Genomic DNA, 12,018 nt, shown 5'->3' with positions numbered 1-12,018 from the left:
TCCTGTGAGTCCTTCTAGTGACTGAACCTGAACCTGGGGATGGTAGTCCTGGGGGACCCCCCCCCCACACTCATCCTGTTACTAGCCAAGAGGAAAAGCCTTCTGAAGGTAACTGGGACTCATTTTGTGGGTTTCTTCTCTAGTATGTGCAGAATCCATTTCAGAATTTTGCATTTTATCATAAAGACAATCCTGGAAGCTATTTGGATTGCCTTAGATATGTTTTAGGGAATAGGGAAGTGGCAGAGTCTGATTAGATAATCATCAAATCTGTTTCCTCTTCCTGGATAAACAGCTAGACTATATTTCTCAGCCTCTTGCACAGGTGTGGCCAACAAACTAAGTTATACCCAATGAAATGTAGGCCAAATATGATACCAGCCACTGGTCCATAAAACCTCCTACTCACGACCCTCTGGTTCTTTCACCAAGCACCAGCTATGAACAGAACTCCTAACACCTAGAGGAGGGTGGCACCAAAAGATGGAAGGAGCCTCGGTTCTTGAATTACTGCATAGAAGGTAACCTAAATGAACACTCTCAATGAAAGTTATCTGAGGAAAGTTATCTGAGTATAAACGTCTACTTTGCTAAGCCACTGATACCTTGGGGTTGTTTGTTACAACCCTAGCCTGCTTTTGCCTACCAAAAGAAGACATGATTGGGTGAAAACTTTTAGAAGTTACTCTTGACAATGTGAAACACTGAGAAAGAAGAGTAGGTCACAGAGAAATTAAAGACTATCAGTGGGAAAAAGAAGTGAATGCACTCAAGAGGGAACTGCAAGGATTCTAAAACTGTGAAGAATAAGGAAAGAAGTGAATAAAGAGAAGGAATCAAACACACCTTTCCAGACTAAGCAGCTGGGTTCCACTCACTCCTGACATGAAACAACTGAGGAAGACAAAGTGTGAAGGGCAAGAAAGATAATGAGGCATGCCTTGAGTAAAGCATACAGATGAAATCCACTGGGCAGTTAGATTTACAGTCTGGAGCATGGAAAGTGTGGGCTGCTAATAACACATCTCAGTGTCATCAACATATAGATGATAGCATGGGAGAACTATAGAAATGAGAATAAGAGAGGGCCTATAGAGTAGCAGTTCCCCAACCTTTTTTGGCACCAGGGACCAGTTTTATGGAAGACAATTTTTCTACTGGGGGGCGGGGGGGATGGTTCGGGCAGTAATTTTGAGCAAAGGTTCAGGTGGTAATGCGAGCTATGATGGGGAGAAGCAGATGAAGCTTCTCTCACTTGCCCACCACTCAACTCCTGCTGTGTGGTGGGGAGGGGTTGGGGACCCCTGCTATAGAGAGTCCTAAGGAAGCTTAGCACTTAAGGGAAGGTGAAAAAAACCACCCAAAACAGAGGAACTCAAAAACTAAAAACAGGGACTTCCCTGGTGTGCAGTGGTTAAGACTCTGAGCTCCCAAATGCCGGGGACCCGGTTCGACCCCTGGTCAGGGAACTAGATTCCACATGCATGCTGCAACTAAGGAGCCCACATGCCTGCCTGCGTGCCACAACTAAGGAGCCCAGGAGCTGCAACTAAGACCTGGCACAACCAAATAAATAAATATTACCAAAAAAAAAAAAAAAACCCTAAATACAGAACTACTATATGATCCAGCAATTCCACTCCCAGGTATATGTCAGAAGAAAATTAAAACACTAGTTCGAAAAGATACATGCACCTCAATGCACATAGCAGCATTATTTATAACAGCCAAGATATGGAAGCAATGTAAGTGTCCATCAACGGAGGAATATATAAAGTAGATGTGCCCATTTATATACACACATATATAAAATGGACTATTACTCAGGAATAAAAAAAATGAGGGACTTCCCTGGTGGTCCAGTGGTTAAGACTCCATGCTCCCACTGCTGGGGGTGTGGGTTCAATCCCTGGTCGGGGAGCTAAGATCCCACATGCCATGTGGCTCAACCAAAAAAAAAAAAAAAGAAATTCTGCCATTTGCAACAACGTGGATGGACCTACAGGGTATTATGCTTAGTGGAGTCAAAGACAAATACTGTATGCTATCTTATATGTGAAATCTTAAAAAAAACACAAACGAATATAACAAAACAGAAACAGATTCACAGACAGAACAAACTAGTGGTTAAAGGTTGGAGACGGATGGGAGAAGGGGCAAGACAGGGGCAAGAGATTAAAAGGTACAAGCTACTATGTATAAAATAAATAAGCTCTAAGGATATATTGTACAGCACAGGGAATACAGCCAATATTTTACAGTAATTTTAAATAGAGTATAACCTCTAAAAACATTGAATCACTACGTTGTACACCTGAAACTCATATAACATTGTAAATCAACTATACTTCAATAAGAAAAAAACAAAGGAAGTCAAAAAGGGAAATAAAGAGTGGACAGAGAGGTGGAAGAAACAGTGATTAATATCAGAAACCAAGGAGAGTTCTCTTCTTAATGGTAATAAGTAAAACCTAGAAACAGATAGCATCCCTAAGAGAGCTCCAAGGAAGAATCTTTGTCCACTGTGGTAGGCAGCCTCTAAAATAACCCCAATGATCCCTGCCTAATATTTACTTACACCTTTAAGTAATCTGCTCCCCTTAAGTGTGGGCTGGACCTTAAACGTGGCTTCAAAATAAGAGAACAGAAAGCCATTTCCAAGATTAAGTTACAAGAAGACTGACTTCTGTCTGGTTTACCTCTCTCCAAGCCTGTGCTCTGACAGAAAGAAGCAAGCAGTCATGTTGTGAGTAACCCTGTGGAGAGGGCAATGTGGCACAGAACTGATATGTCCCAAACAATAGCCGGCAAGGATCTGAGACCTGCCAACTGCTACATGAGTAAGCTTGTACCCTTCAGACCCTTCTCACTACCCTTCAGACATGAGATGAGTATGGCCTGTGAATACTTGCACTGCAACTTTGTGAGAGACACTGAGTCAGAAGCATCTAGCCAGGTTGTGCCTGTGAAATAATAAAAAGCAAAGAAGCTTTAAACAGCTAAATTTGGAGGTCATTTGTTGTACAGCAACTGATAACTAATACATCCGTAATAGTCTATGAAAACCATGGGGGAGAGATCTTATGACATACATTTGGCAGTATAAAAAAAAAAAGAAACTATTATAAATTATCAGAATTACCAACTAGGAGATCCCTAATACCTTCGAGACCGGGACGTTAGTGGTCACCAGAAGGCAAGCAAATAAAGAGGACAAAACCATAAGGTAATAAGACCAGGGCCTAGCTCAAGCCCCAGCCCCTCTGAAACCTTCCAAACACATCAGATTGTCTACAGGTTGATGTGCTGATCTACCTTCCCTTCCCTTCAGTATGCATGACACATACTGTTAAAATTTAATCACACTGTTCTCTATTGTTTCATGTGTATTATCCTTTTCATCAGTGCCTGGGGACATACTTTGGGTTTATTCCCTATCTCTTCTTTGCCACCACTCCCAACCAAACAACCAGCTTTGAGGGCATCAAAAATTTTCCATAACCCTGCTAAATAAGTCCAATACCATATTCAGTTTCTAGGTCCCTAAAATACAATTTGACTAGACTTAACAGAAAACAAAATGTAGTCAAAGTTTGGTAAATTTCTTCTACCTTCATCACCCATCAAAGGCGGAGATAATTTTCCATAATCTCATTTCAGGTTGGTTTGTCTTTAATTGTGATAGCATCACTATCTTATGTATCACTTACAAACTTTATTTGGCAGTTTTTTTTCTGACATGATACATCCCAATTTCAGAGGTGTTAAAATGTTAAAAATTTCTTTTAGAATCAGTGAAATATGGTATTCCTTTTCCATATGTAGTGTTTTCACATATGCTGTTGTAAAATTAAAATAATTTTAAGTAAACTTGTGACTTACCCCAACAATAGTTGGATAAAAGTTAAGTAAAATAACCCTGACAACAAATATGAACCCCAAAAGGGTATTTATACTGGTATTTATAAACTAGAGGGCAATATCATCTCCAAAAGCGTTTTGAAAGGGAGAGCCACTGGTATTCAATGAGAATTAGAGATGCAATAAACATCTTGCAAGGAAGGAGGACAGCACCACCAATAAACTATTCTGCCCAAACATCAATAGTGTCCTTATTGAGAAAACAGCTTTTGCATCCACTTTCTGCAGGTGGGCCCTACATGCCAACACCTCAAGTTTGGCTTCCCACAAAGTTAATACAAAGCCAAGCACAACTTAAATCCACCAAATGGTAGGAAATAGTATATGGCTAATGTGAAGTGGCTACCAAAACTTATCAGAGAAACAGTTTACACACTACTATTATGTATATTAACCTAGTCAAATACTTGTTGAGTACTTACTATGTGTCAGGTATTTGAGATACATCAGTGAACAGCCATGCATACATCCCTGCATTCCCAATGGGGGAAAGAAACAGTAATCATAAAAAATTATCAAGCATTTCAAGAGACACTAAGTACTATGGAAAAATAGCAAGGGTAAAGGTGAACCACACTGGGGGTGAGGAGGGCGGGAGGAGATTGCAAAGTAGGGTGGTCAGAGTAAGCCTTATGGAGAAAGTAGTATTTGAAATTTTAAGGAGCTGAGGGGTTTAGCCATGCACATATCTGAGAGAAGAATGTTCCAGACAGAGGGACTGTCAGTTAATGCAAAGGCTTCCTCAGAGAGTACATGGCATATGTGAGAAAAAGCATGGAGGCCAAGTGTAGGTGAAGTACTTAGTGAGGGGGAGAGTAAAGAGAGTAAGTTGGAGAGAAGGGGGAACATATGAAGAGGTATAGGGCAGGGCTAAATCCTGTAGGTGATAAAAGGACTTTCTTTGGCTTTTAATAAAGACAAATGGAGAATCAATGGGTGGTTTTGAGCAGAAGACACAATATAATTTTTAAAAATATAAGAATCACTCCAGATGATGAACTGAGAATAAACTACAGGGGAGCAAGGGTAGAAAGCAAGGTAGATAATAGCACATTAAGAGGAAATTAGTGACTAAAACCCAAACACAGAAGAACCCTACAAAGCTATACACAAATATCCCAAAACAAGGTTACTATATTAAAGTAAGTTACCATACCAACGTTTTGCAGTTGCCAGAATCCTTTGAGGGCTTACTGATTGAAGAAGACAAAAATCAAAATGAAATACTTTCAAGTAATTTTTACATTTTACCTTTGGACAGACAACCTCAACTTCTGTAATCTTTGGTGTAACTGTCTGTTTGAAAAGGAAACAGGAATATTCCTAAAATATCCATGCCATAACAGTGGATATATATACATGGTACACTTACCTCTTCATTACCTAAAGAGCAAAAAGCACTAATATGAGTAATCCAAATCAAGGACATCCCCAAATTATGTATTACTGGGCTTAGAAAGGTCTAGTGTAAAACTTTTTTTTAGAACCCAGCTGGCAAGGGATAAGGAAATATTCAAGAACATTATGGTCAACAGGTAATAAATCGGTTTGAAATGAAAGCTTTGCCAAGGATAAAAACAAATGGATCAAGAGTTGACTGGGACTTCCCTGGTGGTCCAGTGGTTAAGACTCTGCACTTCCAGTGCAGGGGGCACGGGTTCGATCCCTGGGGTCAGGGAACTAAGACCCACATGCTGGGCGGTGTGGCCAAAAAAAAGGCAACAGAACCTTAATAGTAACTTTTAAAGCACATTTAATAGCCTTGTGTGGATAGCTTCACAATTTTATTTCACCTTATTTTACTTATTTACTTATTTTTTGGCCACTCAGCATGTGGGATCTTAGTTCCCCAACCAGGGATTGAACCCGCAACCCCTGAAGTGGAAGCACAGAGTCTTAACCACTGGATCGCCAGGGAAGGCACTTCACAATTCTAGAAGAATTACTACAATCTGTACATCAGCATAGTTTAAACAACTGTTAGTATTAGCAAATAACCATCCATTTTTAAAAACTGAAAAAGTGAAAAGAGCCCAAAAAGCATGTTTACTCCAAAATCAGAAAAGAACCAAGTTCTTGATCTGAAATCAACTGAATATTCAGAAGCATCTTCCCAGTAGCATGTGTAAAATTATAAAGCTATACACTATGTATTTAAGATAACTAAAAAATAATAACAGAGAGTACCCTTCTTAGAACTACTTTATCTTAAAACTGTAACTACACCGGAAGAAAACTTACTCAAATTATCTGTCACAATTCAATTTACAGTGCTGAAGAACATTTTAAAACTTAAGTCGCTCCATCCTTTGAAGGCCTCAATGGAAATGCAAGTTTATTACACTGAGGTTAAGTAACGACCATTCCCAATAATTGCAAAAGACTATCTTTTTGTCAGACTAGAGTTTTATATTTTCACACTGAAGAGATGAAAAACTCAAATCTTGTGTCTTGTCCTCCAAAAATAAGTGGTTGATCATAGATTATTCTCACCTTTATGATGAATGATCAGATTCACAGAACTTTTTCTTGTACTGAATAGCAGTACGGAAAGACAGAATCACCATTAGGCTAGAGTAGGAAAACCTGGTCTAACATTAAACTTAAGGAAGTCACCTCACTTTCCTGGGCTTCAATTTCCTACAGATGACACCATAATTCTGTATGACTAGATTTCAAAGTTTAACCTTCTAAAAGATGTCAACAGAATTATAAGTATATAGCTCCAAGAAAAACAGTCTGTGTCCTCAAAAGAAAACCAGAGTGTACTGTTTTCCAAGAACACCATGTTCTATAAATCTACCCAACTGTAACAAATGAAGTATTATTCAATTACCATTCAGGGCAACTGTATGTATATGTTCGGAGGATGGGAGACTTCTTACCTACTATAAAATGAGACAACTTATAAGGCAATACATGGTAAAGATAAGTGAAACTAGCCAAGAGGAATGTAAGAAATCAATTTTGCTTAGGGAAGTCAGGGAAAAGATTATAGACAGTACATCTGAGTATGAACTGGAATGATGGATAATGTTTTTGTAGATACAGACGATGATATTCCAGATAAAAGGGGCAAAAATGTATTTGGGAACCACTGTGCAACAGTCTTAAATTTAACTAAAGTGTAAGTTGTAATATACTGCTATAAGTAGGGAGGGATCAATACTTACACAATAAGCTCCAGGCCAAGGTACTTGAAAAACTTTGGCGTATAGGATGCCTAGTTTCAAACCAATGATTTAGTAGACAATTTGGCATTAATGTAAAGAATTAACTGTATTCCCAGAATCATTTACAATTAGAACATATTCACATATTACTTATGTAATAAAGAAATCCAATAAACAAATGATGGGGAAAAGATACTGGAGATTAGTTAGAAAGCTACTGCAGAAAAGACAAGGTCTGAAACAAAGGAGTAACTATTCTTATGAGTCTACCAAAAAATTTAAAAGTAACACTGCATTTCAAAACTAAGAGCTCTAAATCCAAGGTGACAAAATTTCAAACTAATTATCTGAAAGGGAAAATGCTGAGCTCTTAATATGAAGTTTAAGAGCAATAAAATGGTGTCTTTCACAATATGCTTTCATTCCATGTTACATTTCATATAATTAGTCCAAAAAACAAAAAAAAAACCCAAAAAGCACAACAATAAAACCAACACCTCTCCTGCAGACAGTTTAACATCTCATTCAACATTTTAATTTAGCCTAGAGGTATATCCTGAGCCTTCCAGCATTAAAGACAGAAATGCATTTTTCCCCCAGAAATGCATTTCTTAAACCTATGCTCCACACTCCCAAAGGCTGCATTTCCTTCAAATCTCAACACAGGATTTCAGATTAAGTCTACACCTCTAATTAGTGACTTCTCAAACAATGCTTTCCAACGAATAATTTGTTTTATTTGCTTTGCTACATTCTTGCAAATGTATGAATGAAAAGTACGGTAAAATTAACTACTGTGTACATATAGGGTGCAAAAGGTTTTGAGCCCATTTTAGCTTTGAAACATGCTTCTGAAAAATTGTGAGCAAACAGAAGAGGAACTGCTGGATCTTTCTTTATATAAGGTCTTAAAATAAGACTCAGTAGGATGCCATTTTGAAACTTCCCAGCAGGAAGTTCAGTTTGATCAGAGGGCTGGTTAAGAAATGCTTCAACTAATAATATGAACTGACTTGAAAGTCAGCTTTGTTCTTTTACAAAAGAATATACCAAATTCATAGCAGGTACTACTTTTGTTAATTCAAGAATCATAAACTTCTCATGAAAAATAAGTGTCTTGAAATATCTGAGCATTCAATTAAAATTACTGTGATAAATTCTCTTCCAAGGTATTGAGTACCAGAGATCTGTTACGTGGTAGAATGAAATAAAGACTCAAGTTCATAAATTTAAATTGGCTAAAAAGAAAGCTTTTCATAACTAGATCAGAATCTAACCAAAAACATACTTGGAAAAAGCAAGGATAATTTGAGATTAGTCTTAAAACATGCTGTCAAGAAATAGGAAGCATTTCCTCTTCTGTCCTCACAATTGTTTTTGCTTTTTTTTTTTAATGACTTAACCCAAAGTTAGGAGAACATCACAGTACTTAGCCTGAAAAGATCCATATTAAAGAGATTGGGATTTAAAACCCCAGTAGAAATTTAAGAGACCATAAAGAAAGAAGCTAAGCCAGAGATCCATTCGAGTGAGTTAGGAACCAAAAGCGTTTCAGTTCTGTTCCACCATAATGCCACAAAAGGCTGCCTTAAAACTTCTACGATTACAATCTTAGGCAAGAAAGGGTAATACTTTCAGTTATTGATGGTCAAATCTTGGTGCCTTGATTCTAGACTTAAGTTTCCACGGAAGGACTTGGGCCCCCACTTGTTGAAAAGAGACCAACTCTCTAAACAAGTTTTATCATCATGGGACCTTTTCAGTCAAAGCACAACTATATGTCTAAAACTTTATGTATCATCAGCTCATTTTCTCCTCAGACAAGGTAACAATCTGCAGTGTCCTACAACAGGATTATTTAAACTGATACCATATATCTTATTAATAGCTAAAATACTACACTGCCAATCTCTGGATGGGTAGGAATGTCAACCTGAGCACATTAAACCCAAATACTTCTACACAAACAAGTTTGTTCTTATTCTGTTTGACCTATTTCCTGATTTTGTACGTGTCCAACCATTTTTTCATCCGTGTATCCCTAACTCCTATCAAACGGATTGTCATGAGGCAAATGTTCATAATTTTTTTCGCAAACGGTAATAAACTACACTCACTCAATTATTAACTGGTCAAATAAACTCCCCAAGGCAATCGAATTTTAGAGAAAGAGGGAGACTAAGTGCTATTACTCACTTTCAGGAAAAAAATACTTTTTATTAGAGCCCTAAAAACTGTGATATTTGAATGACTTCAAGGGGCCAAGTTTCTGCTCGAAGTTTACTTTAAACACAACATTTCCAAACCACAGACATTAAGCATTAAAGCTTCATCCTAGTGAGGGTACTCCTCTGTGGGAGCCCGGTGGTGTGAAATCTACAGAGGGGGTGGTACTGAAAAAGAACACCTGTGCGTTTGGCCTCACGGAACCCTCTAGTAAGACCTGTAGTAAGTCTCTCTGCCACCAGCGCTGAGGCCTACAAGTGCTCGGCTAGGAAGCGGGCACTGCCTACGGATGAGCGGAACCGCCACTACAGCACAGACACTGGGCCCGGTGGATGGGGGCCGACTTTGGAGACAGCGCCCGGGCGCGCGAGTGGAACAAAACCTGTGGCAAGAAGTAATGAGGAAGTGCTCTCTCCCGCCCGCCCCTCCCACCTGCGGACACCCGAAACACCCGGGATTTGACAACGTGCTGGGGGCGGGGGAGGGGACTGGCAGTTCCAGGTCCGCCCAGAGAAACTGGGAGCCTGTACTCCAAACACGGGCCCCTCGCCCCCGGAGCTAGGCCTCCGGGGCCGATGCCCGCTGCACCCATCCGGCAGTTGAGGAGCTCGTGGGAGTCTGAGAAGGGTGCAGTCCGCGCGAAGCGAGGCCCAGCCGCCCCAGCTGCCGCCACCGCCGCCCTCAGAGCCTCCAGGCCCGGACCGGGGGCCATCCCGGGTCTCATCCCGCGCTCTGCCCTCCGCTTTATGGAGCCTTCGCCTCGGCCTCTTCTCTTCAGAGCCCAAAGACTCTACAGCCGAGGGGAGAGAGTCCGCCTTCTCTCGCCTCTCCACTTCCCCGTCCCGACTGCCCCTCACACAGCGGAGCGCCGGGAAACGCTCCCAGTGGCCCCGGGACCACCCCCGGTCCTTCCCGCACCGGCACCCGCTTTCCGTAGCTGACACCGCCCGCCGGCCCCAGCACCCGACCCCAGCCCACCTCACCTCAGGCGGCTCCGACGGCGCTGGACACAGGAAACTCCTGGGTCCCCGACTCCGGCTCTCCTCGACCCCTCTTCGGTTAACTCCGCTTGTTTCTCTACAAAATGGCGCCGGAGGTCGCGCGCTCACGTCGCGGCCTTTCCCCTCCCCGTTCCCATTTCATCATTCGCTGCCCGCCCGAGGAGGTAGGGCCCCAGCACCAGCCAATGATCGTACCCCGCCCGTGGCTCCTGCCCAATCACCGACGGGTGCCCGCGGATTTAAACCAATCACACACTATCACTTGCAGAAGTCAAGGAAGAAACCAGGCTCTTGCTAGCAACTACCAATCCAGACTCCTACTTCGCGGGCTTTGGCCAATTGCCGCTCACCAGTCCCCAGGGACGGGAGTAGGAGCCCTCGCGCCTGCGCTCGAGGCGAGGGCCAATGGAGAGACGCAGCTAACTTCGATTTGGGGTTTTACGGACTTCCCACCTGCCCTCGAGGTCGTCGACCAATGGGGGCCTGGCATTGCCTCTGAGAAACAATAAATAAAGGAGAGGGCCCTTAAATCCTCGCCACCTTGCGCGGGCACTACTCTGAGAGGGAAAAACAGCCTTCCGATACTCTCCTTCCTCTTTCGAAGTGTCAAGTCTGGTAGACCACCGGGCTTCCCAATCTTAAACATTTCCCCACCCCCACCCCCCACCCCCACCCTTCTTGTCCATTTGGCGGGGAACGCCAGCTCCCAGAAAGCAAGCCAGCCTGTAACTAGAGTGGTGGCGCTTTTGCATCCTGGGATATGTAGTTCCCCCCTCCCCGTTCCTGTCGCAAACGTAGTGCGAGTTCTTCCGTCACTGACTGCGCCCTAGGAGGAGTAATGCGTGCTGGAGAACGTAGTCCCCCAGGTTCTCGTTTGGTCCTAGCCTGCCTCACTTTCGTCAAGAGAACTTTCCCATCTAGTTCTGCCTGTTGAAGAAGGGACTCTTTACAGAGAGGTAGGAAGCTCAGTCTCTCTTTGGCTTAGTCCCTGCAATTGGTATCAGAAAGAATACTTACGCCCTTTGCTCTCGGGAGAAAGAATAGAGAAACATTTTTTTAAAGATTTTGTGGTCACGTGTTCCTAGCTGAGTGTGGGAGGAGTGGAAGGAAGTGTTGGCTGGTGGCTCTTTTAAGTTTTGAAAAAAATGTATCCTCATCACCCCGTCCTGAGGCTATGCTGGGTTGCTTGTCTCCTAGCCATCTCTCTCATACTACCTTTTGTGCCTAAAAATGCTTTAAAAAAAATTATGGTAAAAACACATAGCATAAAAATTACCATCTTAGCTGTTTTTAAGTGTACCGCATAGTAGTGTTAAAACTATATGCATATTATTGTGCAACTGATCTCTAGAACTTTTTCATCTTGCAAAACTGAAACTGTATGCCCATCAAACAACTCCCCATCTCCTCCTCCCAATCCTTGACAACCACCCTTCTATTTTCTAAGAGTTTGACTACTTTACATACCTCATATAGGTGGAATCATGAAGAATTTGTCTTTTTGTGACTGGCTTATTTCACTAACGTCCTAGAAATACTTACTGACACCTGCCCATTCCTTGGTTGGAGGCAAACTCTTTCAGCAGACATTTACTGAGTGGTGATTTCAAACAACTGTAGGATACCCAGGGACCCCACATACAGCAAGGGCAAGGGTTGCTTCAGTCCTGTTCATGGCTGTATCCCAGCACCTAGCA

At 41.8% G+C, this 12,018-nt stretch overlaps 1 protein-coding gene across 6 annotated transcripts in view; it reads right to left on the bottom strand.

Moving 5' to 3' along the window:
• CNOT1 (CCR4-NOT transcription complex subunit 1) overlaps positions 1-10,545 on the bottom strand; it is a 100,472-nt gene extending 89,927 nt beyond the window's left edge. For 2 of the 6 annotated variants that reach the window (XM_079907377.1, XM_079907376.1), the window contains exon 1: positions 10,304-10,544. The gene's annotated coding sequence lies outside the window, so the exon portion shown is untranslated. Of the gene's footprint in view, positions 1-10,303 lie in introns of all 6 variants that reach the window. The other 4 variants (XM_079907375.1, XM_079907380.1, XM_079907378.1 and 1 more) reach the window with 3 other exon arrangements.
• Between the last annotated feature and the right edge of the window lie 1,473 nt (positions 10,546-12,018).

This window comes from Stenella coeruleoalba (genome assembly GCF_951394435.1).
Source record: "Stenella coeruleoalba genome assembly, chromosome: 20".
Classification (NCBI taxonomy): Eukaryota; Metazoa; Chordata; class Mammalia; order Artiodactyla; family Delphinidae; genus Stenella; species Stenella coeruleoalba.
Note: the sequence above shows the minus strand (reverse complement) of the source record. Positions and strands in the feature narration are given on the sequence as shown.